The sequence below is a fragment of the Hippopotamus amphibius genome, chromosome 6 (genome assembly GCF_030028045.1).
Source record: "Hippopotamus amphibius kiboko isolate mHipAmp2 chromosome 6, mHipAmp2.hap2, whole genome shotgun sequence".
Classification (NCBI taxonomy): Eukaryota; Metazoa; Chordata; class Mammalia; order Artiodactyla; family Hippopotamidae; genus Hippopotamus; species Hippopotamus amphibius.
In genome coordinates, this window is record NC_080191.1 from 79,140,178 (window position 1) to 79,167,966 (window position 27,789).

The 27,789-nt window shown below is 38.2% G+C and overlaps 1 long non-coding RNA gene across 1 annotated transcript in view; it reads right to left on the minus strand.

Annotated features, from left to right (window-relative positions):
- Positions 1-26,377, minus strand: part of LOC130854783 (uncharacterized) — a 43,879-nt gene extending 17,502 nt beyond the window's left edge. Inside the window, exon 1 of the long non-coding RNA XR_009054182.1 lies at positions 26,281-26,377. This is a non-coding gene — a long non-coding RNA (uncharacterized LOC130854783). The remainder of the gene's footprint in view (positions 1-26,280) is intronic.
- Positions 26,378-27,789: the final 1,412 nt, after the last annotated feature.

Genomic DNA, 27,789 nt, shown 5'->3' on the forward strand with positions numbered 1-27,789 from the left:
ATCAGTAAGCTTATAAATTTAAAATGGTTTAAAGGCAGAACAGAATGTAAAAGATAAAAGGAAAAAAATCAAAACATTCTCAATACTGTCATTTATGCCTTTCCATTTTAGTAGTTATTTATTTTTGAAGTATTCTGATTATAGGTATAATCCTCTATCTTCTCCTGCAGTGTTTTTGTTTTTTTTGTTGCTGTTTTTTTTAAACTTAACTGATTCTTTCCACGGCTTAAAACTAGAGCGCATGTTTTATAAGCCTCCTTCAGATAGGAACCGCATCACCGCTGCTACAAGACCACTGGGACCATCCTTATTCAAGCCTTGAGATTTCTAAAACATTATCTGCCCTGCATGCACATTGTTTCCAATAGGCAGCATGTATTTGGGAAGCATTAATGATTTTAAAAGGCTCAGTTTCTTAGAACTTTTCTTTTTAAGATCCTTTGCATTTTTCTTTTGAAAGGGCTTCAATATGGGAACCTGGTAAAGGAGGATTAATGTAGTTTAACAAAGTGAAAAACTAATTGAATCATTAACTCACCATTCAGATTCAAATATCTTCATTCCAAACCGTATTCACTATTTACACTTCTGCTTTGCTTCTCTGCCTGACTCTTTTCTTCTCCATTATTAGTAAAACTTCTTAGTCTTAGTTCTAACCCTGAAAAGGTCATGTGAAAATGTACATCAAGATTGCTAGAGACAGTCCTGGTTGCTGGAGTGAAGACTCAGAGTGCTTTGGCTCTAGAAGTTTGAAGTCTTACATTTCAGTGTTCCTGTGAAGACCTTAGAACCCTGTTAATTTACTTAAATTGGCACAAAAACACAACTGGCTATCATTTCTTTTTTAAAAAAGAATTAGTATTTGATCGTTCTCAGTCACTTTGTAAACCTTATTGAACCATTTCATTCCTCCTTGAAAGAATTTGAATTCAAAGTTATAATACAATTTCCCTGAAAATTTGCATTTGACAGTAGTTTATAAAGTAACACTCTGCAGCTTTAATATCACTTTTTAAAAACAGAGTAGACACTACTATGCATAAAATACATAACCAACAAGGAGCACAGGGAATACTCAGTATTTTGTAATAACCTATAAGGGAAAAGAATCTGAAAAGGAATATATATATATATATATATCTGAATCACTGTGCTGTAACGCCTGAAACTAACATGATGTTGTAAATCAACTATACTTCAATTAAAATAAATAAATAAATAAAATATAAACAGTGTAGATTAATTTTAAATGCATATAGAGTGCAGTGTGGACGGACTATCATTTCACACAGAGACAGAGGGAGAGAGATAGAAAGACAGGGAGAGAGATGTGTAAATTTAGGGTGGGGAGGGATGTACTTGCAGGAAGCTATTTAACAAGCCCACCACTGATGGGATCTTCCCAATAGTTACTTCCTACATTTCACCTCCCCAAATTTTCTGGATCATAGGCAAATTTTAATCTTAGATAATAAACTGATAACTGAAAAATGTCACTCGCCTTCTGGTTCTATGAGAATGAAGTCCTTAGACACTGCAGTTGCTGACCTTTAATACACCACGAAATGAAGGACTTCAGGACGCAGATCAGGAATGAGACACTCTGTGTTCTGGGAAAACTAGCAGAACAGGCCTTCAGTTAGACATTTTCAGGAGAAATATTTTCATGAACCCAAATTCTTGCATCTTCCCATACTTAGAAAAACCCTAAAACCATTAACTAAGATATATGCTCTTCATGGCTAGCAGCAACCTTCTACCAAGATAAGTGCTCAATTTCATGTAAATCACATATATGCTGACCTCCCCCCGACCTCTTCAGAGCAGTCCTTCTGAGCTATCCAAGAGATGGTATCCTGGGCTATTGTCCTAAGTAATTCCCCAAATAAAACTCAACACGCAGCTTTCACGGTTTGTGTGTGTTTAAGTTGACAAAATCAATTATAATAATATAACCATCTTAAGTGGTAGTGTTGTTGAACTAAGTTAGTGTTTCTGATGCACAGTGAGGCCAAACAAACCGAAACGTTGGGGTTTAGAGCAGAGAAAGGTTTTTTGCAAGGGCCAAGCAAGAATGGGTGGCTCCTGCTCAAAAAATATGAACTCTTGAATGGTTTTTAGGGAAGAGGTTTAAAGACCAACTTGCCTTGGGGTGAGAGCTGCAGGAAGTGACTTTCTTCTGATTGGTTGGTGGTGAGGTAACAGGGTGGTGCTCCAAGAGTCTTGTGCTCAGCCTGAAGTTACTGTTCTCCAGCTGGGTTGGGGGACTTAGTTCCGGTAGAGGGACTCAAAGATATATCGTTCTGTATATCCTTTAAGGAGGAACTAGGGCTCTGCTTTATCACTGCACTATTGTTTCTTGACTGCTTTTCCTTGATTTCTGTATTCCCTCCCTTCCCTAACTAGTAATTGCTTGAATCTGCCCTTGGGAACTCAGGGGAGGTCTAGGAGGCTGAAGCCTTTTTCATACAAATAAGAAATGGGGGACAAAGTGGGCCTCTGGTACCTGGGAGGACCCCACAGCGTCCTGCTTGTTTTCAGTATGTTCAATATATTATAAAAAAAATTGCTACATTTCTGTTAATCTGAACTATTTTAGGCTCTATGGTTTCTTCTAGGAAGACACATCCTAAATTATATTGATGACACAATACAGCGTTTAGGCGATTAGAAATAATTTATTAACTACAAGAACAATTCATGGACGTTTACAAATAAGCAGTTTTTCTCCTTGATTACTGGTAGACTCAAGTCCATTGTAGTCCATCCATCTTCACAATAGGTAGTTATAAAACAAACATTATGTGCAATCACTCAGATTTGCTTTAATCCCCTAAATGGAACTAGTTAGTCCTGAACTTAGGTTTAAAACAAAACTCACTCTCAGCTATGTTTAGTTATTTGAAAGAGAAAAAAACATAACTGTTTTCTTAAGATTATAGCAGATAAAAATCAAGTCTTAATTAAATGCAATTCCATTTGTGGAAGCACCTAACACAGTGCCTTGCATGTAGTAGGTCTTCATTTGGTGATAATTATAGTTATTAGCAGAATTGGAACTAAACCAAATGCTTCAGGACTCCCAGTCCCTTTTCTCCATATCCCATTTCCCCTTATAAACCTCCAGCACTTTGTCCTCTGCAATTTATCTTCCTTCCACCAATCACATTCAAACTGCAGTTTCCAAGAGCAGGAGAAAAATCAACAAATCAGGAAGACTTGCATGCCATATTATCACAGACTTTCTTGAAAAGGACCTTGTTTCAAATATTTATCATATGGAGTATGCTACTGGACTGAACTTTGGGTCCACTCACCTCCTGTGCAGCAAAGCCAATTTGCTGACACCAGATTATGGCAAAGGAAAGTACAGCATTTATTGCAAGCGCCAAGCAAGGAGTATGAGCAGCTAATGCTCAAAAGACCCAAACTCCCCAGATAGTTTTCAGGGAAGCATTTTTAAAGGCAACATGTAGAGGAGGGCTGCAGGATGCATGACTTTCTTCTGATTGCTTGGTATTGAGGAGGTAACAGGGTGGTATTTCAGGAATCTCAATCATCAACCTTCTGGTTCCAAACAGTCTGGGGTCTATGTGCTTATGCTCAGCATTTAGTCACCTTCCTCCACCTGGATGTGTGTGTGTTGGGGGGGGGGGGGTAGTCTTAGTTCCTGAAGAACTACTGAAAATATCAAATTTTTATATGTATCCCTTTGAGGAAGAACTAGGTCTCTGTTTTGTCACTGAACTATTGTCATTTTCTTGTTTGAATTCTTTTCCTTTCTTTTCTGCATTCCCTCACTTCCCTACTCAGTAACTGTCTGTTCCTGCTCTTTGCAACTCAAGGAAAGCATAGGAGACTAAAGACTTTTTCTACAGAAGAAAAATCAGGGACACGGAGAGGCTTTTTGTACCCATGAAGCTCCCGCAGGATCCTACTCAGTTTCAACCACAAATAACCATTATTTTTCTTCTTCGACTGACATTGCCAGAAGCCAAATTTATACCTGAATATCAGCACCAAAATAACTTTAAAAGTTAAAGCACTCTTGTGTTCCTTGAAGTTAAGCTCCAAATCAGCCTAATCAGATAGATTTTGGCCATCTATCATCATCACAGATAATGAAATGCATTGCCTTTTTTTGCATATTGGAGCCAAGGACAAATGGTCCAGACCTTCAGTGGTTCTCTCCTTGACACACCTCAAACCCAAGAAGAAGAGACATAAGAATAAGATAAAAAACAAGGATAAAATGAGAGTTTGCCCCGGAGTTTTTAAAACACATTATTTATTTCTCTAAACCCTTTTTCATCATGCAGTATCCTTCACTTAACAAAAACAAACCAAAGAAACTTCAAAATAGCAGCAAACCCTCAGAGGAGAATTTTTCTGCTTCCCCCCAAACTGCATAGAGCTGCTCCAAACCCAGAGCTGGCTCTGAAATCAAGGACAGGATGCCAGACTAGGAAGGGACCCCAAAAAAAGGCCCCAGGGCTGTATGCAAAGTTTTACAATTTTCTCCTCTCCACAACTGAGATAATTCCTTCTGAGGGTGGGTGTCTGAAGCATATGCTTCAAACTGATGCTACATGCAGAAACTGAAATAAATGGCTCCCTCTGCTTTTTCAGGCTTGGTTGCCTGATCTAAACAAAAGGAGGACGCAGTTTAGATTTACCTTATTCTCACTCTCCTTGGTGAGGCAGATGTCTTAAGCACTCTATTTTAAGGATTCAAAGCCCATAATATTACTAATAACTCCACATACTTGTTTGCATTTCCCATGTTACATATAAATGTCAGAAGCAATGACTTGCAGCCCCCTTTAATCTCGTGACAGCTTTATTATCATTGGTTGGCTGAACTTCAAGAAAAGTTATGACAGAGGCAAAGTTCTGCAAACTGCAGCACATATTTCGGTAATTAGGTAAAGGAGGCAGAGCTCCATTTAGAATGCACAGCTGAAATTATTTGCTAAACACTTAAGATGCTGAGGTATATCACATTCCTCCCAGGACAGTATTTGAAGGATGATTTACAAAGCATTTCTTTTACCGTTTTACCTTTTTTTTTTTTTCTTTAGGCTGTTTTAGCAGCAGCTCTTACTTGAAAATGGATCTTCTGATAATGGAAATATTGTATTTGCAATATGAGAAGGTGGAAGGAGGGAGTGGTCTGGGTGGCTGTGTTTTTCATTTTCTCCTGTTTTGAACTGAGCTTTCTCAAATGACAGCATCTCTCTCATGAATGCTTTAGCATTGAACATTGTAGCTGATTTTTTTCATCGTTTTTGGAATCAGGCCAAGGTTCTCCAATCTTGGGAAAAAAAAAATAAACTGCTTGATATGCATTTTGATCCTACCCGAACAAAAGCATTTGTCTTTTTTCAAACCTTAGTTATCAGTAAAGTTCATGCTAACAATTACCTAATAAATTGCTGGGGGTTTCTCTGTATCTTGTTGAAAGGTCATATACTTCAACAATTTCTGAAAGTAATTTTTTTTTCCAGTATGGTAACGGGTTTCAATGAAAAGCCTTTCATTCAGATTCTTTTATAGACAAAATCACAGACAAAAAGAGAGGGTAGAATCTGTAACTGAAATTAATCCAGATATTGCTTAAGAGCATAAATTTAGTCTAATTCACACTGACTTTTAATTCCTAAGGTTATGCTGCCCAAACTCATAGCTAATAAAGCCTGTTCATCCACTGCTAAAACTTCCAGTTTATGTTTTTGTCTGAAACTCAAACTATTTTGATCCAATCCTATAGCTTTCTTAACAGTTAATCTGAGTATCATTTAACAAATTGACAGAAATTCTTAGAGTTCCATAGGAGAAAATATGCTTATTGCAAATTGAAGGAAAAATGACCGATTCTTTTTCTACTCTGCCCTGTGTTGCAAGGTACTGTGCCTCGTGCTGTAAGCAATACAAAGCATATTCTTCTCACTCTCCTCTCCCCTCCACTCCACTCCTCTCCTCTCCCAAACTATATATCTTGGTCCTTAATCCAAAATAGATCTAAAGAAACTTAAGATATAAACAGGTGAAACAAAATAAAATAAATTACAAGTACATGAAAAGATTGAACCAAGGAAAAGAACATTAGTTAGAAATGAAAACAAAATGAATGCCATTATCTAACACAATTCCTAAAAGTTGGTTGTGAACTGACATTAAGCAAAATGAAGAGTTTTGTTGATTCCATGACTGGATTCCTTTTGTTTTTTACAAAGAGCAAAAGCAAATAGTGGAAAAGCACAGGCAACCCTGATTATAGAATGAGAAAGAAATTTCTTTCAAGGGTACTTATAAGAAGGACACTGTGTCGTATTATGCAGTAGTGTCATTTACTACAAAGTAAGCAGCACTAAGAACTTCATAGCTTTATTTGTCATACTTGCCTTCTCTGTATTCTCATGGCTTTCTTCCAGGACCCAATTCGGTAAATGCTACCCTCAAGTTGGCTAGTATGCTTTTGGATGGCTTGGCTTAATTCTAGAGTATATTGTTTACTATCTAAAACAATAGACGCACTGTATATCTTTCAAATGAACTTATATCTATATTATTTCTTTTAGTTGAACTTTGTTAGGTACTGGCAAGCACTGAATTCAAGATTATACTTCGAACAAGAATCTAAGCTCCAGGGCTTCCCTGGTGGCACAGTGGTTAAGAATCCACCTTCCAATGCAGGGGACATGGTTTCGATCCCTGGTCCAGGAAGATCCCACATGCCACAGAGCAACCAAGCCCATGTGCCACAACTACTGAGCCCACGTGCCACAACTACTGAAGCCCACACACCTAGAGCCCGTGCTTCTTAACAAGAGAAGCCACTGCAACAAGAAGCCTTTGCACCACAAGGAAGAATAGCCCCCACTCTCCACAACTAAAGAAAGCCCGCGTGCAGCAATGAAGACCCAACTCAGCCAAAAATAAATACATAATAAAATAAATCTTAAAAAAAAAAAAAAATCTAGGCTCCAGCTAGTCTGTGTTGTAGTTTGGGGCAGGTTCTTATGGTTTAACATTCAGAAGAATGTCAAGAGATTTGATCCTTTGTTTCATCCTAAGTAGATATGTTCAAGAAAACTAAGGGTTTCCCCATTGCTAATATTCAAGTTTACCATTTACAAGATTACTAATAAATAGAGACAGAGAGAGAGACAGAGATAGAGAAAGCACTAAAACATGACACGATTTTCATAGAAAAAGTATCAGGAGAAAGTTTGATATCAATGCCACTTTATTTGAATGAAAATTTTTGTATGATTTGCATGTTTTAAATAAAATTTGTTTTGTAAAATATATACATGGAAAACTATAATTTTGGCTTCCATTTTCTGAAACATGTTTAGAACAATTTTCTACCCACCACACTTTATCTAAATAAAATGAGCTTTTGTCAGCTATTTTTATTTTTATTATTTGGCTTTCAAAATAAAGATTAGCATAACTTAAATGCAATAAATATTGATTTAAAACATATTAAAAGTAAATATGATACAAGCTCTGCACAGATAAGTATTTGATTTCTCTGAAAACCATTTATCTAAAGCTTAATCCAGTATTTGTTTTGTTATTAAAACTCATTAGCTATCCGATATTTTTAAATTAGAAGTCAGAACTCATATAAAAGCCCTCCTTGGAAGTTACAGGGTCCTGGTACGTTATGAGAATAAGTATGGTAAGTAATTTAAATGCTCCGATATAACCTTGACAAGAGTACTTGTTAGGGAATGACATCACCAAGATGGCAACATAGGTCATTCCTGACTTCATTCCCCCTCACAAGAAGAACAACTAACAACTATTCAAGGACAATACACAACCGAGAGACTCCTAGAACATGGGGGTGAGGTCAAAGCACTCCCCTACAACATGGAGACCAAGAGAGACTGCATTAGAAGGGTAAGAGAAGCAGGACGCACTGACCACCTTGCTTCTTCCCCAGGCCAGCACAGCACTATGTAGAGTCTCTTCTAAGCCTCTGGCTCCTCTAGCTGGGAAAGAGAACCCAGGGTGGGGAACAACCAGTGCCCACCCCACCCCCCCACCCCACCCCCAGCCCCGAGCTGCGAAGGTCACTTTGCGGGAGCCACTACTCTGATCTCTCTCCATGGAGATTGCTGGGAAATCTACAGGGCTCAACCACTGGGACTCTGACTGTGCTAGAGAAAGGGAGAGGCACTTGCAACAACCAGCACATGGATGTTGGCAGACTGAGTTCATGGCTTCACTACCCAAGTAGTAGTCCCAACCAGTAGCTTTGCTTATCTGCAAGATTAAGTTGCTGGTGCCCTCTGACCAGGGAACTTGGCAGGGTGCATATCTGCTTGATCTGAATCCTCAAACAAGGAGTTCTGCTAGCCCTAGAGCTTGGTTTGTCCAGGCAAGGAGCTGAGTCACAACCCACTCACTGTGGAGTGTTTTCCAGACACATCTGACCCAGCGGCGGCGAGGGGGGGGGGGGGGGAGGGTGGAGGGGGAGGAGCTGGCAGAAACACCTAAAAGCTGTGCAGCCCAGTGGCACTCAGGCAAAGAGGTAAGCTGGCAAAGTTGATCACCTCTAGAGCAAAGCTAGTACCAGGAGTGGAGGATTCTTATTCTATACATGGGCAGAGGGATTAATTCATAGTCAAGTCTATGGGTAGCTCCTGGCTCTTCTCAACCAAAGGACCTGTTTGGATAATTGAGAATTGCCTGAGGTGGCCCCTCGCCTTCTTGCACAGGCAAGGGAGCTGAGACACAGCTCCACCCACCTGCTGTGCCTCCTGGCCCCATCTCACCAGAAGGGTTGGCAAGAACACCTGGAAGCTGGGCAGCCCAGCAGAGCTTAAACCTAGAGAAGGGCAGGCAGAGCCAATAGTTTGCATAACAAAGCCAATGGATTTTCTTGGCCAAGGAACTTGGGACAAGGGTCAGCTCAAGTTAAGACCATGAACAAGGAACTTAGCCAGCCTTTGTGTTCCTTTTGCTCACTGCACCCAGGCAAGGAAACTAATTTGTAGCCTTTCTCACTTCTGAATACAGTCTCTAGCCTGCTTGACCAGGAAACCTAACCAGAGCACAGGAAACTATATAGTCCATCCAACAGTCCTGCTTACAATGGCATCTGAACAAAGAGCACAGCCTGTGGCTTCCTGTCTGCATAGCAAAACCAGTGGACTAAACTGACCAGGGAATTCAGTGCACACTCTGGACTGATTTGGATCCCCAAACAATGAGCCAACAGGACATTAGTGAAAGGAATCAAAGAAGATACAAATAAATGGAAAGATAACCTTTGTTCATGGATTGGAAGAATTAATGTTAAAATGTCAATATTACCAAAAACCATCTATAGAGTCAATGCAATTGTTATCAATATTTCAATAGCATCTTTTACAGAATCAAAAAAAAAAAAAAAACTCCTAAAATTTATATAGAACCATAAAAGACCCCGAAAAGCCAAAGTAATTCTGAGAAAGAAGAACAAAGCAGGAGGCATCACACCTCCTGATTTCAAGCTATATTGTAAAGGTATAGTAATCAGAACATTATGGTACTAACATAAAAACTGACAAATATAGACTAATGAAACAGAATCAAGAGCACAAAAATAAACCCAAGCATGTGCAATCAAGTAGTATTTCACAAGGGAGCCAAAAACACTCAATGGAGAAAAGACACTCTCTTCAATAAATTGTTCTGGGATAATTGGATATTCATATGTAGAAGAATGAAACTGGACCCTTATCTCACACCATTTACAGAAATTAACTCAAATTGGATTAAAGACTTAAATGTTAAGACTTGAAACCATAAAACTCATGGAAGAAAACATAGGAATAAAGCTCCTTGCCATGGGCTTTGGAAATGATTTTGGGATATGACACTAAAAGCACAAGCAACAAAATAAAAAAATCAGCAAGTGTGACTATATCAAATTAAAAAGCTTCTGTACAGCAAAACAAACTATCAATAAAATGAAAAGACAGCCTACAAAAAGGAAAAACAAAATTGCAAACCATGTGTCTGATGAGTTAATATCCAAAATATGTAAAGAACTCACACAATTCAATACCAAAAAACCCACCACCAACAAAAAAAACCAAAAATTAAAAATGAGCAAAGTAGTGGAATAGGCATTTTTCCAGAATAGATATACAAAGGGCTAATAGGTACATGAAAATATGCTCAAAATCACTAGTCATCATAGAAATGCAAATTAAAATCACAGTGAGATATCATCTCATACTTGTTAGAATGGCCATCATCAAAAAGACAAGAATATTAAAAAAAAAAGAGAGAGAGAGAGAGAGACAAGGGTAACAAATGCTGGCATGGATGTGGATAAGAGAGAACCCTTGTGCACTGTTGGTGGGATTGTAAATTGGTACAGTCACAATGGAAAGCAGTATGGAGGATCCTAAAAAAAAGTTAGAAATAGAACCAGCATATGGTCCAACAATAACACTTTTGTGCAAGAATATATGCAAAAGCCATAAAAACACCACCAACTCAAAAAGATATCTCCACTCCTGTGTTCATAGCAGCATTATTTACAATGGTCAAGTCATGGAAACAACCTAAGTGCCCATCGATGGTTGAATGGATATAGAAGTTGTGGTATTTATATACATGGGGTATTATTCAGCCATAAAAAATGAGGCAATTCCACCATTTTCAGCAACATAGATGGACCTTGAAGACATGCTAAGTAAAATAAGTCAGAGAAAGACAAATACTATATGATGTCACCTACGTGTGAAATCTTAAGAAAATAAATAAGTAATAACCAAATTCATAGAAAAAAGATCAGACATGGTTACCAGAGGCAGAGGGTAGGGGGGAGGGGAACTGGAGAAAGGTGGTCAAAAGGCACAAGTTTGCAGTTACAGAATATGTACTAGGAATGTAAAGTACAACAGGATGACTGTGGTTAACACTGCTGAATGATATATAAGAAAATTGCTAAGAGATTAGATCCTAAGAGTTCTCATCATAAGGAGGAACTTTCTTTTCATGTTTCTTTTCTTTATATTGTATCTGTATGAGGTGATGGATGTTAGTTGCCCCTATTGCAATAGTTATTTCACAATATATGTAAATCAAAACCATCATGTTCTATGCTTTAAACTTATACAGTGGTGTATGTCAATTATTTCTCAATAAAACTGGAGGGGAAAAAAAGTACTTGTCAATGAAGTCTTATTTTAGTCCTTCAAAAAAGAAAGGGAGATTGGGGGGAAATCTAAGAACGAATGAATGAATGAACCTAAAGATTTATAAAGATCTGTAAATTTGTGCAAGAAAAGAAATTAAAAAATAAATCCATCATTTATTTTATATCACTCAAGTCACTTGGAGCAAGCAAATGTTGGCAACATTAATTTCACATCAAGAACTATGTGTATTTAAAAAAACGTTATGATCCATTTTATCAAAGTGACTACTTGTATGATCAGGCCACCCAAGAAGGCTGTTCTCTTGCTCTCTGTATCCCCTGCTTGACCAGTCCTGGCTCAACTACACCCTACTCACCTTCCTGACCTTCCTTCCTAATCATAGAGCTTAATCAGTAAATGCCTAGGTACTTGACCCTGGCCATAGCCAGTGATTATTCTAATCTTTAGATCAGAATGTCTGCACTCTGATAGTTTATCAAAAGGGGCCATGAGGGTAGTGCGCCTCTGCTGGTTTCCTTGGTAACCGAGGAGGATGAGCCCTCCATAACTGGTAACACGCCCCCTTCCCTTAGCAAAGACTGCTGCCATGTCCTGCCTGCCATCTGATGTCCACAATAGGGTGTCACTCCAGGATCCCTTTTCTTCAGACGTGTAAGATTCCCTTTCCAATAAACCGCTGATGTCTCTTGTGACCTCCTGGCTTTCTTCAGTCTTGAGGCTAGGCAATTATAAGGCTTGCAGACCTGTGGAGTGCAGCCTAACACTATTTTATTACATGATATTAGCTTTTTGATGGTGAACTTGGAAATTTAGTTATGTGACTCACAATCTTTTCTACAGTTAAAACCAATTAAAGGTCAACTTTCTTACTATATTTCACTAAGCATTGAATCAATCACCCAGCAGCGCATAATCTCAGAAAGAATCTGCTGAAACTATGTCACGTCTACTTTTCTGCATTTTTGAAGTCTGTACTAGTGAACAAGCAGCCAAACACCTGAGGATAGTTTTCCCACCCTGTGATAAGAGGAAAATGGTGTAAAGCAAAATTGAGTATCATATAAATGAAGGTTCGTTTACATTGTATTCTTCAAGTGCCAAATGCAAGGAATACAAAAAAAAAAAAAAAATCCAGCGCAGTTATCAAGGGGCTTTCAGTCTAGTCGGAAGACAGTCATTCAGTGAAATGAATAAAATAGATGTTTGGCAGCCAATGTTCGTTGCCTATTCTCTAGCCATCGTTTTTTTACTGTGGTATAATATGAAATATATTTGGTCTTTGTCCCTGGTTTCTGTCACGCAGCTCCTCATACCTTTGGAATTTCCTAACTGCTAGGAATGTCTTTTGTTATTCATGAGGGGCCCCTTTTGAGCCCACTTGAGTTTATGTTAATGAGGTGATGGGGTGTGGCCCCTAGGTAGCCTCTGGAAGGGGCTGGTCACCAGAAAGACCAAGTGATTGATGGGTTGGAATTTTAAGCCCCACCCACCAACTTCTGGGAAAGGTAAAGGGGTTGGAGATTAAGCTCTATAAAGACTCTTGAACAATGAGATTTGATGAGCTTCTGGGCTGGTGAATACACCCATATGCTGGTAGGATGACACACCCCAGTTCCACAGGGACAGAAGCTCCTGTGCTTGGGGACCCTGCAGGACTTTGCACTATGTACCTCTTCATTTGGCTACATATTTGTATCTTTATCATATCCTTTATAATAAGCTGGTAAACATAAAGTAAATGTTTTCCTGAGCTTTGTGAGCCATTCTAGTAAATTGTCAAACCAGAGAAGGAAGTGTGGGAACCCGATTTACAGCCCATAAGCCAGAAGTACTAGTGACAACCTGGACTGGCAATTGGTGTCTGAAGTGAGAGTAGTCTTGCAGGACTGAGCCCTTAACCTGTGAAAACTGATGCCACCTCCAGGTAGAGAGTGTTTGTCTTCCAGATTTAGTTGAGTTAAATTTGTGTGACACTCCATGGGGTGTCCACTGAGAATTAGAGACTTGCTTGGTGGAGCTGGAAAACACTCCAGACTCACTACAGCATTGTTTCTTACTAAGCCCTCTGATTTTGTTCAGATACCGGACAGCCATCTGTTTCATAGGCCCCCCAGCTCGAGGGGTAGGATGTTAATTAACCTAAGCCAATCAGGATAATTCCATTCCATCTGACAACTCTAGTTTAGTATTGGATATGTTACAAACCAGGCCAATGAGATGTTAGAAATATATTCTGGGAATTTTTTTCTTCTAAAAAGGCATGCAACTGAGTATTCATTCTATTTTGAAAGTTTTCAAGTGAGTTTGAAGTGCCTGGCACTGCTCCAGCTGCCTCTACTAGGACTGACCTCACAGGAACATTTCCTATGAAAGACAGTCTCAGTTACCTACATGACAAATCACTGTGACAAAAATGAACTGCTCTTAATGACCTTATTCAAAGATAGATTTGCAGGCTCACAGAATCAATGGAATTATTCCTGTAGTGGAAAATTAAGAACTTTTGCCAAGCAATATTTAAGTGATTCTATAATACCAGCATGCAGATGGCCATCTCACAGAGTTGAATCCAAGTGTCTTTTTGTTTGTTTTTATTCTTTAATAATTTCCCCTAAGTTCTATTTCCTTCTCTGCGTGGCCTTTTTTTATACCCTGGATTTGTATCCTTCTATGTCTTTCTCCATGCTCAGACAAGGAGAAATTTATATTATTTGCACATATAAAGAGATTGTGGATGTAAGGGTTTGTATTTTTTTTTCTTAATCATTGCAATTATTGAAATGGGATTCCCTGCAACTTTCTTTTCTAAATTAATAACTTGTACATACCTGTAAGTCATTAGATAAAGAGCTGCAAAATATTCTATAGTGGGTATATAACAATTTGCCCAGCAATTTTCCTATCGAAGAATATTGAGAATGTTCCCCTTTCCCTCCCACTTATTATGTTGCCACAGTAAAATCATTCCTTTACATATACTTTTGTATCACATATACTTCTACATATAGGATAGATCCCTAAAGGTGGAATTGCTATGTAAAAGACACAGAATACATTTTTCTTCTCCTTTTAAGTGCAGATTTCCCCTTATTAGAAAAATTTATATATATACACACACACACATACAGATATATAACATATAGTTTATCAAAATAAAATATATGTATATATTATTTTCCAATCCCACCTAAGAAGTTTTCCTCTTATAAAGAGTTAAATAAAATATATTCTGGTGTATTTACGTTTGTTTAGATGACCATAAAATATATTTTATGGGACTTATCAAAGGGACTCTATCTCTCTGGAATTACCTGACTGAGTTTCATTTTACTTGTCCATTTCATACTTAAATACAAATATAGAAAGGAAAACTGAGTTTACAACACTGTACTTCAAGTTCTCCCATTCTGGGATTGCATTGTGTTAATGCAATTATCTCCGTACTAAATTATTTTGCAAGTACTATTTTGCTATAGTGAACCTACAACACATAGTTCAAGTTCTTTCTTGGCATTTTATTTAAAAACAAGCTGACCTCATATCTTCTTGGTATTTAATCGTTTCTTCCAGTTTTCTAAAGAGGCCAAATAAAGAAACACTCACTGATGATAAACAGCGAGGTTTCTTTTTTCATCTCTTCAGTTTAAAAGTCAGCACTGAGAGCCAGCTTTACACTCTTAGCTGGTACCTATTCTTCCGGAGAGACAGGTGTGAAACAGCAGCCAGGCCAGCTGTGGAATTGGCAGTGTTTCTAAAATTGGTTGCTTTGGTAAAACAGGAGGACATAAAGACAGTTAGACTAGAGTCCAGGGAAGCCTTTTGTTTATTAGTTTATGCCTTCTGTATTAGTCCTGCAGTTTGAGACTAGCAGACACATAATTACAACCGGCATTTGCTAAGATACCTTTGGCAACGAGGCTACGATGGAGCCTGTCTCCTTTCTGGCCAGAAGCAGTCCTGCTGGCAGGCTACCACATAGAAGGGTGTCTGCCTCTTCTATCGACTCTTATGACAAAGAGATCTGTGTCATCTGTCAGTCTGGCACCTTTCACAGACACAAAATCCACTCGGACATCAGAGATGGAGAAGGATCTTCATTAGAAAGTGATTGTGTGCAGCAGTCATCTGGGGAGATGAGGCTTCTAGAAGATACAGGATGCAGCACAGTGTGGAAAAGTGAAGTGACGTGGTTGTTGAACGTGCTCATTACTAACGCTGGAGTGACTTATGAAACGTTAAAATGAAACAAGACCAAGGCATGTGAACAAAGTTAATGAAAAATAGAATAGGCATTTCACTCCTCACACTGTGCCGTCCAGTCTGTGGTTAGCTTTACAGCTGCTACCTCTTAAGGAAGTGATGGCTACAATTGAATCTGCTTGATAATAGAATATCTTGGATGATAAAAGTAGAATCATTTATTACATAACACCCTGTCAAGCATAACAGGCCAAGGAATATTAACCCTAATATTTTTAATATTGCCTTAGCTGTCAGAGAGCCCTGAATTATAGGAGAAACTTTGCAGTTATCTGTTCAAAACTCAGGAAATTGACACGCTTTTTCTCTGTTGTTTTTTTCTTTTTTTTAATACCTGTGAAATTCAAATACTCCTTAAAATATAAAGATAAACTATAATGATTCAAATAATATCTTATAGGTATTTCTAGGCAATGTAAATTCATCCTGACATTTCTAGGCAATGCTTTGCCTAGAATATTAAAAGCCAGTTTTTAACAGGAGACCTAGGCCAAGGCAAAATTGTATGTTGTGTGAAGGAAAGAGTAGAGAGACGTAGTTCAGATATCAGACTTTGGAATGGGTAAACCTCAGCCAAACTTCCACTTGCACTATTTTCTGTGACACTTTAAACAAGTACCTTTTCTGTGCCCTGATTTCCTCATTTGCAGAATGTGGTTAAGGATAATTATAACTAGAGATTTTTAGGAACTTGTAAGATTTAATGTCAAATTTTAGAACAAAGGTCAGTGGCATGACAGGTGCCCAAGAAATATTAGCGAATGCTGTTGACAGTTGCCTTTGCCAGGCCGGGTCCCTCTTACCTTGCATATCCAGTGACGTAAATACTTGGTCACCCTGTGTCACCATCCACGCGTGTAAGAAAGAAAGGTCAAAAAGGATCCTATTCTTCTCCTAGAATTTTAAGTCAGTGTGTTACCTCTCTCGGTGCTATTTAACTCTTGAGGGCTTTCGCCCTCCAGTTGTGCAGTTAAGGGTTCACCATCTGCCACAGATACAGCAGCAGCTCTGAATGAGTCGGGAAGGTATTTCATGCCCAGAGGTGTGATTTCATGTCACAGAGTAGATAGCCCTGCTTTACTAATTCCACCTACACATGCAGTCTGCCTAGTCCACACACTTACAGGAATAGAAAGAGGACATCAAAGCATTAAAAATAAGGACTGGTAAGTGTTTTCCCCCCAAAATTATTTTAACGTTTGACAAGAAAAGATTTTAAATTTGTGCTCCTTTATTTAAATGTTTCACATCATTCTTATTCCATATTGAGGTTTTCAATAAATTCTACCTCCTTTTTTCTCTAGCCTTCTAAGAGATTTAGAGAAAATAAAACTCCAAACTTAGCTCACTGAAATATCACTGAAAGTAACAACTTTCTTTCAAGATACAATGAAACTACCCTCCCCCCAGGTTTGATTAAATAGACTCATTCGTGTCTGTCTAGATTGGCATGGTCATATGCAGTAGCCACTTAGCCACATGTGGCAACTCAGTGCTTGAAATAAGGCAAATACAAATTGAGACCCAACTAAGAGTAAAAGACACACCATATTTCACTGACTTAGTTTGAAGGAAAAAATGTAAAGTACATCATTGAAAATTTTTATGTTAATAACATGTTGAAAATATTTAGTTTGGGTTCAATAAAACGTATTATAAAATTAATGTCACCTGTTTACCTTTTTTTTAATGTGACTACTGGAAAATGGAAAATTACATATATGTCTTGCATTTGTGACTTCTATTTATTTCTATTGAATTAGGCTGCTCTAGACTAATAGAAGGGAAACATTTTTGTTATAAAAAAAAAACAACTCCACATTAAACGGAATTTTAAAATAAAAATTTAGAGGAGAATTTTTTTTTTTCAGCCATTCCATGCAGCTTCCAGGATCTTAGTTCCCCAACCAGGGATTGAACCCCGGCCCCCTGCAGTGGAAGCTCAGAGTCCTAACCACTGGACCACCAGGGAATTCCCTAGAGGAGAAATTTAATCCCCAAATTGCATTTCTAAATGTAATGGAGTATTTCTCTTCTTAAGAACAACCATGGAAGCCAAATTTATTACTGTCCCCCTCACCAAAAGGCTTTTGAAGATAGAGAGCTAATGAGGCAACCTACACTGGAAAGCAGAATCCCAGGAGGAAGGCAGATATGGAGGTGTGAGCCAAGATATAAAAGCATCAGAGAAACCGGCTGCCTTTGCTGGGAGACATGGAAGCTTCTGACCATCTTAAGAGGCTGCAAAGACAAAAATTGGTGTTTAGGACTTCCAAGCATATAGGATTTGAAATCCAAGATCCTGGAGGGAAGGGAATGATAAAGAAGTAAGTCCAACACTAGCAAATTTCCACTCCATATATTTGCCAGATTCTTAAACTGTTTAAAGGCAAAAGACTAAGAAGTTAAGAAGAAAGTGTCTGAAATGTAGAATGAAGTTGTAGGCTGTCTCGGGATTCTAAGGAAGTAAAAGCTGGACTTTCAGGAGATGTCAAAATGTGATGTCATAATAAAGACTCCAAGATCCTTAACGGAATCCCTGGAGGACCAAGCCCTGTTGAGGAAAACCAGAATTTGATGGAGTTTTACCAAAACTCTAGCCGGTCTTGACAGACAGAACCCTCAACTCCATCTGTCAGAGGGGAGTGAACTCTCTGGAGAAAGATAGAGCCATTCAGAGCATCTACATCATTTGGTATGTAATATTAGCTTTTTGATTAAAAATTACTATGCATGTGAAGAAAAAGAACCCAAAGGGAAAAAATAATCAACAGACCTACAGATGACCCTTGCTATGGTCTGAATGTGTTCTCCCCAAAGGCATATGTTGAAACCTACCCTCAAAGTGATGGTGTTAGGAGGTGGGACCTTGGAGGAGTTTAGGTCACGAGGGCAGAGTGTTCAGGAATGGGATTAGTGCTTTCATAAAAGAGGCTCCAGAGAGCTCCCTTGTCCCTTCAGCTGTGTGAGGACACAGCAAGAAGGTCCCCTTTAAGATGTGGGCCTTAACAAATACCCGAACACATCAATATCTTGATCTTGATCTTTCAGCCTCAAGAACTATGCTAAATAAATTTCTGTTTTATTTATAAGTTACCTAGTCCATGGTATTTTTTTCTAGCAGCTCTAAAGGACTTAGACAATCTAGTTACTGAAGTTATCTGATATAAACTCTAATGTGTTTAAGAAAATAGGTGACAGATATAGAAATTAAAATCAAATGGAAACCAAAAACACAATTACAGATTAAAAAAAAATTGAAAAATTAAAAAAAAAGCTCCATAGATGGGCTCAGTTGTAGGAGAGAGGATTGTTGAACTCTAAAATAGGTCAGTGAAGCTTTTTCGGGAAAGACTATTGTCCTGTGTTTCTGATGCTAGCATTCATTTGGGATTCCAAATAACTTGATTCGGGGAAAGAATAGGAGCCTCACCTAACTTCTTTGTGGTTAACACTTAATGCTTTGGGGCCCTTTGTTTGGCCGGGAGAGTTGGTAAATTGGGTAATACACTATTTTGGGAAGATAATCTGGACAATTTGAAAATGTTAAGTGTGGGCACGATATTTAACTCTGGAACTATACCTTAAAAACCAGCAGAGTAATAGAATGTTCTGTTGTCCAGGTGCCCACTGAAATTCATAAGGAATTTCAGAAGACACTTGAGTGTGGGCAGGTCTGCTAAGACAGTATAATGACCTGGGAGGCCCAGAGACACTTTCAGGTATCTTATGAGGTGAGAACTTGTCATAATGACACTAAGATACTGGCCTTTTTTTAAGCATTCTTAAGTAAAGAGTGGATTTTCTAATGAATGAAAAGCAGATTGCCTGTGAGAATCTAGATGTCTTAATAGAAATCCATGTCAGTTTCTAACGTATTCATGACTTATAATAAAGATGCCTATATACATAAAAAATAAAGTAGGTCAGTGAAAAATATCAGGCTTACTCAGAGAACAAAAATGATGGAAAATATGCAAAAGAGAGCAAGAGATATATGAGTTTTAATAAAATGTTCCAGTAAGAAATATCACCAGAGTCCTGGAAGAGGAAAAGAAAGACAACAGGCAGTAATCCTATTTGAATAGTCACTGGCTGAGAATTTTTCACAACTGTCAAAGGATATCAGACGTCAGAGTCAAGAAGCCCTACAAACCTGTCTAGAATAAAATTAATCACATTAGGTACATCATAGTAAAACTTTGGAAAAACAGAGACCAAGGGATAATTTTTAAAGCATGGGAGTTCAGGGTTGGGGGGCAAGAGCTGGTAAACTATTCAATTGCTAGAAGAAGAAAATAATGTAACTTGGCAAATTGTGAGGCTGGATGAAATTAGGCATCAAAAGAGTTCTGCAAAGCTCATAATTCAACATCCTTGGAAAGACTGCTGCAGATTAAGATACGCCACCTGCAACCCTCAAATTGATCCAGGCATGGAAACAGTCAGTGAACTGTAGCAAATTATAGAGATTAAATGGGTGTACTGTATTGTTAGTCCTCTGTTAACTATGGAGACAATATCACCAGAGAAAAAGCACAGTAATAAATGGAACTTAAGAAAGCTTATTCATTTTTAAAACCATTTCACTGGTCTTTAAAATTGGCATTATTGGGGACTTCTCTGGTGGTCCAGTGGTTCAGACTCCATGCTTCCACTATGTGGGACATGGGTTTGATCCCTGGTCAGGGAACTAAGAGCCCAGAGACCTCACAGAGTGGCCAAAAATAAATAAATAAATAAAACTGCCATTATTTTGGCATATTCTACCAATGAATAATGTTGGGAGATGTTCTTGAGAGTTGTAAGAGTTGAACATCTTGTTGTAATGATATCACCCTACTTCCTGCTTAAATGAGGAAGGTAGACAAGTTAGATCAGCCTTACAAACAGTATCATAACCTAAATATTTCATAATTACAAAAATTTTACCAAATTTACTTCTTCCATTCATATTTGTTCACTTTCTCCTCCAACAATAAGTGATACACGTGCCCACTTGCTGCAGGAAATAAATACAAACAAAACCAGATCAAAGCAGAAATTTTCTCCATCAAACATCACTGAGAAGCTCCAATAAGGAAGAAAAAGAAATAGGAGGAAGAGTACAGCCATATATGTGTATGTCTATCACTGCACGGTATGTGCATCAGTTTCATCACTGTTCTGTGTGCTTTGAGGCCAGAACCACGTGGTCTACTGTGAGGAGAATTCTTGATATGGTGGCCTGACCCCTTCCGATTTTAACTGTCTTCAACATCTCTTCCCCAGTCATTTATTCATTTACTCAACCATTTATTCTGCAGATATTTACTGAGGACTGGTAGGCACTATTTATGGTAACTAAATGGAAGAGACAAGAATGTCGGATACTGGTTAGTGCTATGGAAAATTAGGTAGGAAAAATGTCAGAAACTGATGGGGTGACATTTTAGATAGGGTAGCCAAGGAGGATATGGGTAAGAAGGTAAAGTTAAGGACTTGATGGAGGTGAAGGAGTACAGAAATTGGAGGCAAGCATTCCAGTCAGAAATTCCAGTAAATGCAAGGTCATATGCCAGGGGCAAGGCTGCTATGTTCAAGGACAAGAAGGTCCATGGGACCGGAGCAGAGGGGACTTAAGGAGTATAATAGGAGATGTGATCAAAAAGGTACCTGGAGGAGTTCCCTGGTGGTCCAGGGGTTGGGACTCAGTGCTTTCACTGCCATGGCCTGGGTTCAATCCCTGGTCGAGGAACTAAGATCCCTTGCTCCCTGTGGCATGGCCAAAAAAAAAGAAAAAGAAAAAAAGAAAAAAGAAATCCTAAAGGGCCAGGTTCCATCACTGAAAAACTTACTTTGGCTTTTACTCCAATGAGATGGAGAGTCTTGTGCAGAGGAGTTATATGACTGAAGATGGATTTTAAAGGAACATCTGGCCACTGTGTGGAGGACCCAGATTGAAAGGGGCCAAAAGCAGGGAGCAGGGAGACCAGTTACAAGGCTATTACAATCATCCAAACATAAAATAATGATGTCTTAGTTTAGGGTGGTGCTGATGCAGATGGTGGGAGACCATTGGATTCTGATAGAGCCTATAGATTTGCTCATGGATTAGCCATGAGAAAGAAAAGAGTTAAGGATGACCATAAGATTTTTGGTCTAAACAGCTATGGAAAATGTAGTAGGCATCTACTAAAAGGGAGATTGTGAGAAGGGTAGATTTGGGAAATCTGAGTTTTGGACATGTTAAGTTTGAGGTGCTAGATACATATGGAAGTGGTGAATCTTATTTTTGCATGTCTTATGGCAAAGGCTAATTCAGAAGGAAAAGTAGTTTGTGAATAAATACTCAGTAATTCTCCACAACTATGTAGATTCATAATGTGAGTTATTAGAAGACTTATTTTGAATCTGGCTGCTCAGCATACTCTTTTCTCCATCTTTTCATGGTGTTAAAATTGTCTTTCTACAGCAGAAAAGAGTTCCATGTGATGTAACTTAGGGTAGTCATAGAACCTTATGCTCTTTGACAACATGAGGCTGCCCAATTAAACTCCATCCTGCTACTGCTATACCGGTACTGGTATATTAAGAGAATAAATTATTTTTCTCTAAATTTACAAATTTGGGATTATGTAAATCTGCAGTCACCAGCCACCATCTTCCCTGACTGCAGGTCATTCTGTACTAGAAGACCATGAGGCCAATACACAGCCAGAAAGACTGCTGAGAAGCAGAAGGCAGGCTTTGAGGTCCTGTACCAGCCTTGACTAAAACGAGCTTCACCCTAGGACTTCAGTTACTTAGGTCCATAAATTCCTTTTCTCCTCCTCCCCCACCTCCACTTCCTTTCTTGGTTCCCTTCTTCCTCCTTCTCTTTCCCCTCCTCCTCCTTCCTTTCCCCCTCCCCTTCCTTCTCCTCCTCCTCCTCCTCCCCTTTCTCCTCCTCCTCTCCCTCCTCCCCCTCCTCCTCTTCCTCCAGCTTTCTTCTTCTCCTTCTTCTTCTCCTTCTTCTCCTTCTTCTTCTTCTCCTTCTTCTTCTTCTTCTTCTTCTTCTTCTTCTTCTTCTTCTTCTTCTTCTTCTTCTTCTTCTTCTTCTTCTTCTTCTTCTTCTTCTTCTTCTTCTTCTCCTCCTTCTTCTTCTTCTTCTACTTCTTCTTCTTCTTCTTCTTCTTCTTCTTCTTTCCTCTTTTTCTTTTTCTTCTTCTTCTTCTATTAAACAATTTTTAAATTGAATTTCTTTCATATGAAAGCAATATAAGTAGAATAGAATTTTTTGAAGAACAAAAAATGGGTCTTTACAGATTTATTCATTTCCATGTGCAGAAACTGAGGCATATCAAGCTGATAACATTTTGTTGCTGCATTTTTAAATACTTTCTATGGGTAGCAACAATTAAGATTGTACATTATAAAAATAGGCACTGTTTTTGAAATCAAAATTGATTAATGATTTATTCCAAATTTCAACCATCTGTGTGAGTGGAGGACCAAACTACTAAAAATAAAATGATCTTCCCCCAGAAATTCCTAATCTACACTAAAATCAACTACTTTCATTCTCTATCCTAAATATTTTTATAGAAATTCCAAGATTTAAGGTGCTAAATATATAAGGTGAATTTTATTCTGCATTCATCATGTGAGTTATATATTCATAATTTTACCAAACTTCTACAACCATTCTTCCTTTGCTGAAAAGACCAAATCTAAAATGTAAGTTCCTATAGAAAGGAGACATATTCAGTGTTCATTGAACCCATATAGTCTATAATATGCCTTGTTAATATAATAATAACATAATAATAATATATAATATAATAATAACTTATTAATATAATACAATTACATAATTATACAACATATATAATATATATTATTAATATAATAATAACATTAATATAACCTGTAATATAATAATAAATTATTATATATAATAAGTTAGTATAATATAATAATAACTTATTATACTAACAATCAAGAGCCCCAAAAACATTCCAAGAAAAACTGAGTTAAAATTAGCAATAGATTCTTGGCCAAACTCTGGATTCCTGTTATTATTTTCAATCTCCAGAATACTTTAGTTTATAATTATGTATTATTTACTGTATCAGCTGGTGGGCAACTTACCTTCTAAATTCAACCGTTAAGCACGTACTTGAAATTCTTTTTATAGATGTGTTGGTTATTTTTCAAATGTAACAATGTTCCAAAAGCTGCAATTTTTATTTCATGCTCTTCACAAACTACCAAAATACGTGCATGTATTTCTATCAGTCCATTGAGTATTCACAAAGCAAATTTTAAAAACTCCAATATATAATAAGAGATCTCCTTGAAAATATCATCACATCTTTTGCTAGAGAAAAACCCAGCTTTTCCGTTCTAAAAATAAACTTTCCTCACCCCTAAAGAGAACTGTTGCCAGATGAGAGTAAATTAAAAATAAAAACTTTTAGATAATATTTGGCCGGGAAAATATGACTCTAAAGGAAGCTTCCTAGGGTTCCTCCCAGGATTCAGAATAAAGATCATTCACATCTCCACTGAAGCTATTTAACACAAATACAGTTAGCATCTGGAAGAGAAAATCCGGGGTACCGTTATCTTATGATTCCATGACTTGGAGACATCAGTATTTTCTTCTTATTTAGTTTATTTAACTCCCGAGTAACTCTGTAAGTCTAAGGATTAAAATGCCTAAAAGAAAATGAGAGGAGGCCTAGGACAGAGTGAGCTGTAGTATAAACAAGAAGCCAGGCCCTGTGCATTATCCTCATGTGAATGGAGATTCCTTGGATAATAACGTCTATAGATCGGATAGGAGAAAAGGCTTTGCGCACAGCCTCCCATTGTTCAGGCTTTGTTGGAACCAAAATAAGTAGAGACTCGCTTTTCAGGCCCAGTCTGTAAGGACTGAAGAGAGGAATGCCATTGGATCCTAACAGTGTTTGATGTCTTCATTTTCCAGGACTCCTCTGAGAGAGACCTGGCAGGCAGGGGTAGTCTCCACAGAGGAGAGGCAACTCCTGAACCAAGTCATTTCCCTGGTAATGAGCACTGGAGCACTTCTATTATGATAAAGTGCTCTTATTGTCATGGTAGAGCTAATAGAGCTGTGATGACATCACATGTTCTGGAATGAAACAAATGGAAGAAAGGGAAGAGGAAAAAAAGTCCCCGGAAACCGAGAAATCTCCCAGAGGGCCACAATTAGTATTGGCGAAAGTGCAACGGACAGGTATGTGATATATTACATGGGGGCAAGTATGATGAAATGACTTGTAAGCCATCCTCTCCAACTTCCCTCCAGCTCGCCCATCCCCCAGAAGGGTCGGAACTGAGAAATAAACAGATGAAAATTAGATATAACAAGTTTTCTGGGTTAGCCACCTGTCAGGGTTTAGCAGCTTCCTTAAACTTAGGAGATTCGTATGCTTTATTCTTCATATGACTATTTATGTGGATTCAGATATTTTTAATTTTAGAAATATGATCATATTGTAATTTAAAATATATTCTAAGGATGCACTTTTAAAAGCCCCAAGATTGTGTCAAACAGCCATTTTACAGCTCTCTCGATTTCCACTAATCAGCAAAAATTACCGGCCTTAGTAAAAGCCAAGTTCATTGTCTTGTAAAATACTATGGGTATTTATGTCGCAGCTTGATAAATCTCAGAGAGAAAGGAAAGCGGGTATGAGAGTTTTAGATCTATTACACCATTTAACTCAAAGAATGTTTATATGACCCACTGCACAAAGTTTAAATACATGAGGCAGTTTTGATTGTTAACTCCCTGAACTTGCTGGCAGAGCAAAGTGAGACAAGACATTTCTAAACAGTGTGCTCTGGTATTGTTATCTGCTAGAAGGCACTTTCTGTCTTGTCAGCTGCTTGGGACGTCTGCTCAGCTCCATAAAGCCTGCACACAAGCCTGGGCTGTTTCTGCTTGTTGGCAGTTGAGGAGCATTAAGTATTAGTTGATTATAAGTTAGTTCTGTTACTCAAGGTTAGATAATATGGAAGAATTTTAGTGCTAAATTCAGTTCTCAAGAAAAAAAAGTTTGCTTACGTTTTCCTTTTAAAAAGTATATGTTACAGCAACTTGAACAATAAAGAAAATCTTCCATCCTGATTTTTCCCATAATGTGACTACTAGATCATTGTAGAGTACTTTCTGCAGATTTTTATATAAAAACTGGTGCATAGTTTAAATTCAAAGTAACATGAAAGGTTTCACTCGGCCATTTTCCCTTAAGATGTTATTTCCTATGTTGCCTTATTCTTTCATGAAGCACCATTTCAAATTGCTACATGATATGAAGATAAGAAAATTCACTTAATCCTTAGCCTATTGTTGATCATTTCATTTGGGCAGTATTTCCGTGGGACCCAGTTGTGAAGTTAACCCCACGCTTGCTTCTTTTGTTTTCAGATGTCCTTTCCCACATTACATAACCCAAGCAAATTCCTCTTCATTTTATTAGAGAAAATAGTCTGACTTACATATTATTTGAACAAATTGCTGTGTGTGTTTTTGATTAGCCTTTAAAATAGACACTTGATAAGATGAACTCAAGATATGTATAAGTATGTTGGTAATCCAGTGCAATTGTGGTACAGTTCTTTTCTGGGATCCACAAATACTCCCAGACCCACTCAGTATGTTTTTTTCTACCAGCATGATTCCTGCTGGGGAGGAAGGGGGCAGGATTACTGTAACCAGTGTTCTCCTCCCAGGCTTAGGAAGAAGAGGACTAATCAAGCTGTAGTTCTAGGGAAAACCTGCAAATATAGATTCTAAATTTACATAGAATACACAATTAGACCTTTAGGGTTGTAAGAACAAGATAACATTTACCTTTTGAACTCTTGCAACCATTTCCCTTCCTGTCTTCCTCTTTTATCCTCTTCAACAGCTACTTTCCATCTGTTAAGTCCTTGGCCCGGTTCTTAATATTCTTGGGGAAATCGAAGGCTTGGCAGAGGTGGGTTACCACACTTAGTCACGATCCTGCTGCTGCCAAGCCTGGCTCAAACGCCCTCCCCACTGAGCCTGGTCTAAGTTTAGCCTGGTGATGCTCTTGATATTTGTTTAGAAGTTACTAGACACCAGGAATCCTGGGAATAGGGCCAGGATGGAGCTGGCGTGTTATGCTGGATACTGATAGCAAAGGCACATCTCCGTCTTATCAGAGTCCAGTCTCCAGTCGTGAGAACATATCACCCCAGACCTAATGGAAATGAGTAGAGTGGAGCTCATAGATTTTAAACAAAGACTGAGACTACAGCTTTAGAGGATCTTTGTTACCTAACCAAAATCATTTTGAATTTTAAAGGATGTTTATTCCTTAAATAATTTTAAATAGAAATCTTCCAACATCAATTCCTTAATTATGTAAGAATGCAAGGAGTTCTCTACTATCTACCAAATTGGTCATCCGTACAGCCCAAAGTTCTCTTAATATCACGTGAACGTTGTGTGTCAACACGAGTTTGCTTCAGTAAGATGGCTTCTCAAAATCTGTAAATAAAGGAAACCAGAATGTGTGAACATTCACGTCTTATAGCAAATAATAATCTCTTGATTTACTAAATAATCTCTTGAGTAAATAATAATCTCTTGATCTACCTCCCTCCTCCAGTGACTGCGCCAACTCTTGGCTCCCCTCTTCAGTTAAGCTGCTCCCTAGAGTCACTGATACTGGCTTTCTTCAATTCCTCTACTCTCATTTTTAACTTATATGTACTTTGCCCATGTTTTTAACCCCAGAGCTCCTCTAACGCTCTGTGTGTGTTTTTGATTAGCTGTCATCCAGATCTCATGCCACTTCTCCATCTTTCTCTCAAAAGTCTGGCGGCAGCATTTGGCCTAGTTTCCCTCTTTCATTCATGAAACGTTTCTTCACTCGATTTCCAGGATGTCATATTTTCCCGGTTCCTTTCTACCTGACAATACTGCTGCCTCTTTTTCATCCCTCAGACCTCCAGCTCTAATGCTAGAGAATGCCAAGCTTCATTCCCTGATCTGCTGGTCTTTTTTTCTATCTACACTCACCCCCTTACTCATTGGCAGGTTTAAAGTCTTTAAATACCAAATATGCACTGATGACTCCCAATTTCACACCACCAGCCCAGGCCTCTTTTGTTTTTTAGGCCTAACCATTCCACTTGGAAGAATAACACATAATTTAAAAGTATTTGATCCAAAGCCAAGCTCCTGACATTCCCCCCAAACCTACCCCTCTCCTCATATTCTTTTTTTTTTTTTTTTTTTTTTTTTTAATTGGCTGTGTTGGGTCTTCGTTGCTGCACACAGGCTTTCTCTAGTTGCAACGAGCGGGGGCTACTCTTCCTTGTGGTGCACGGG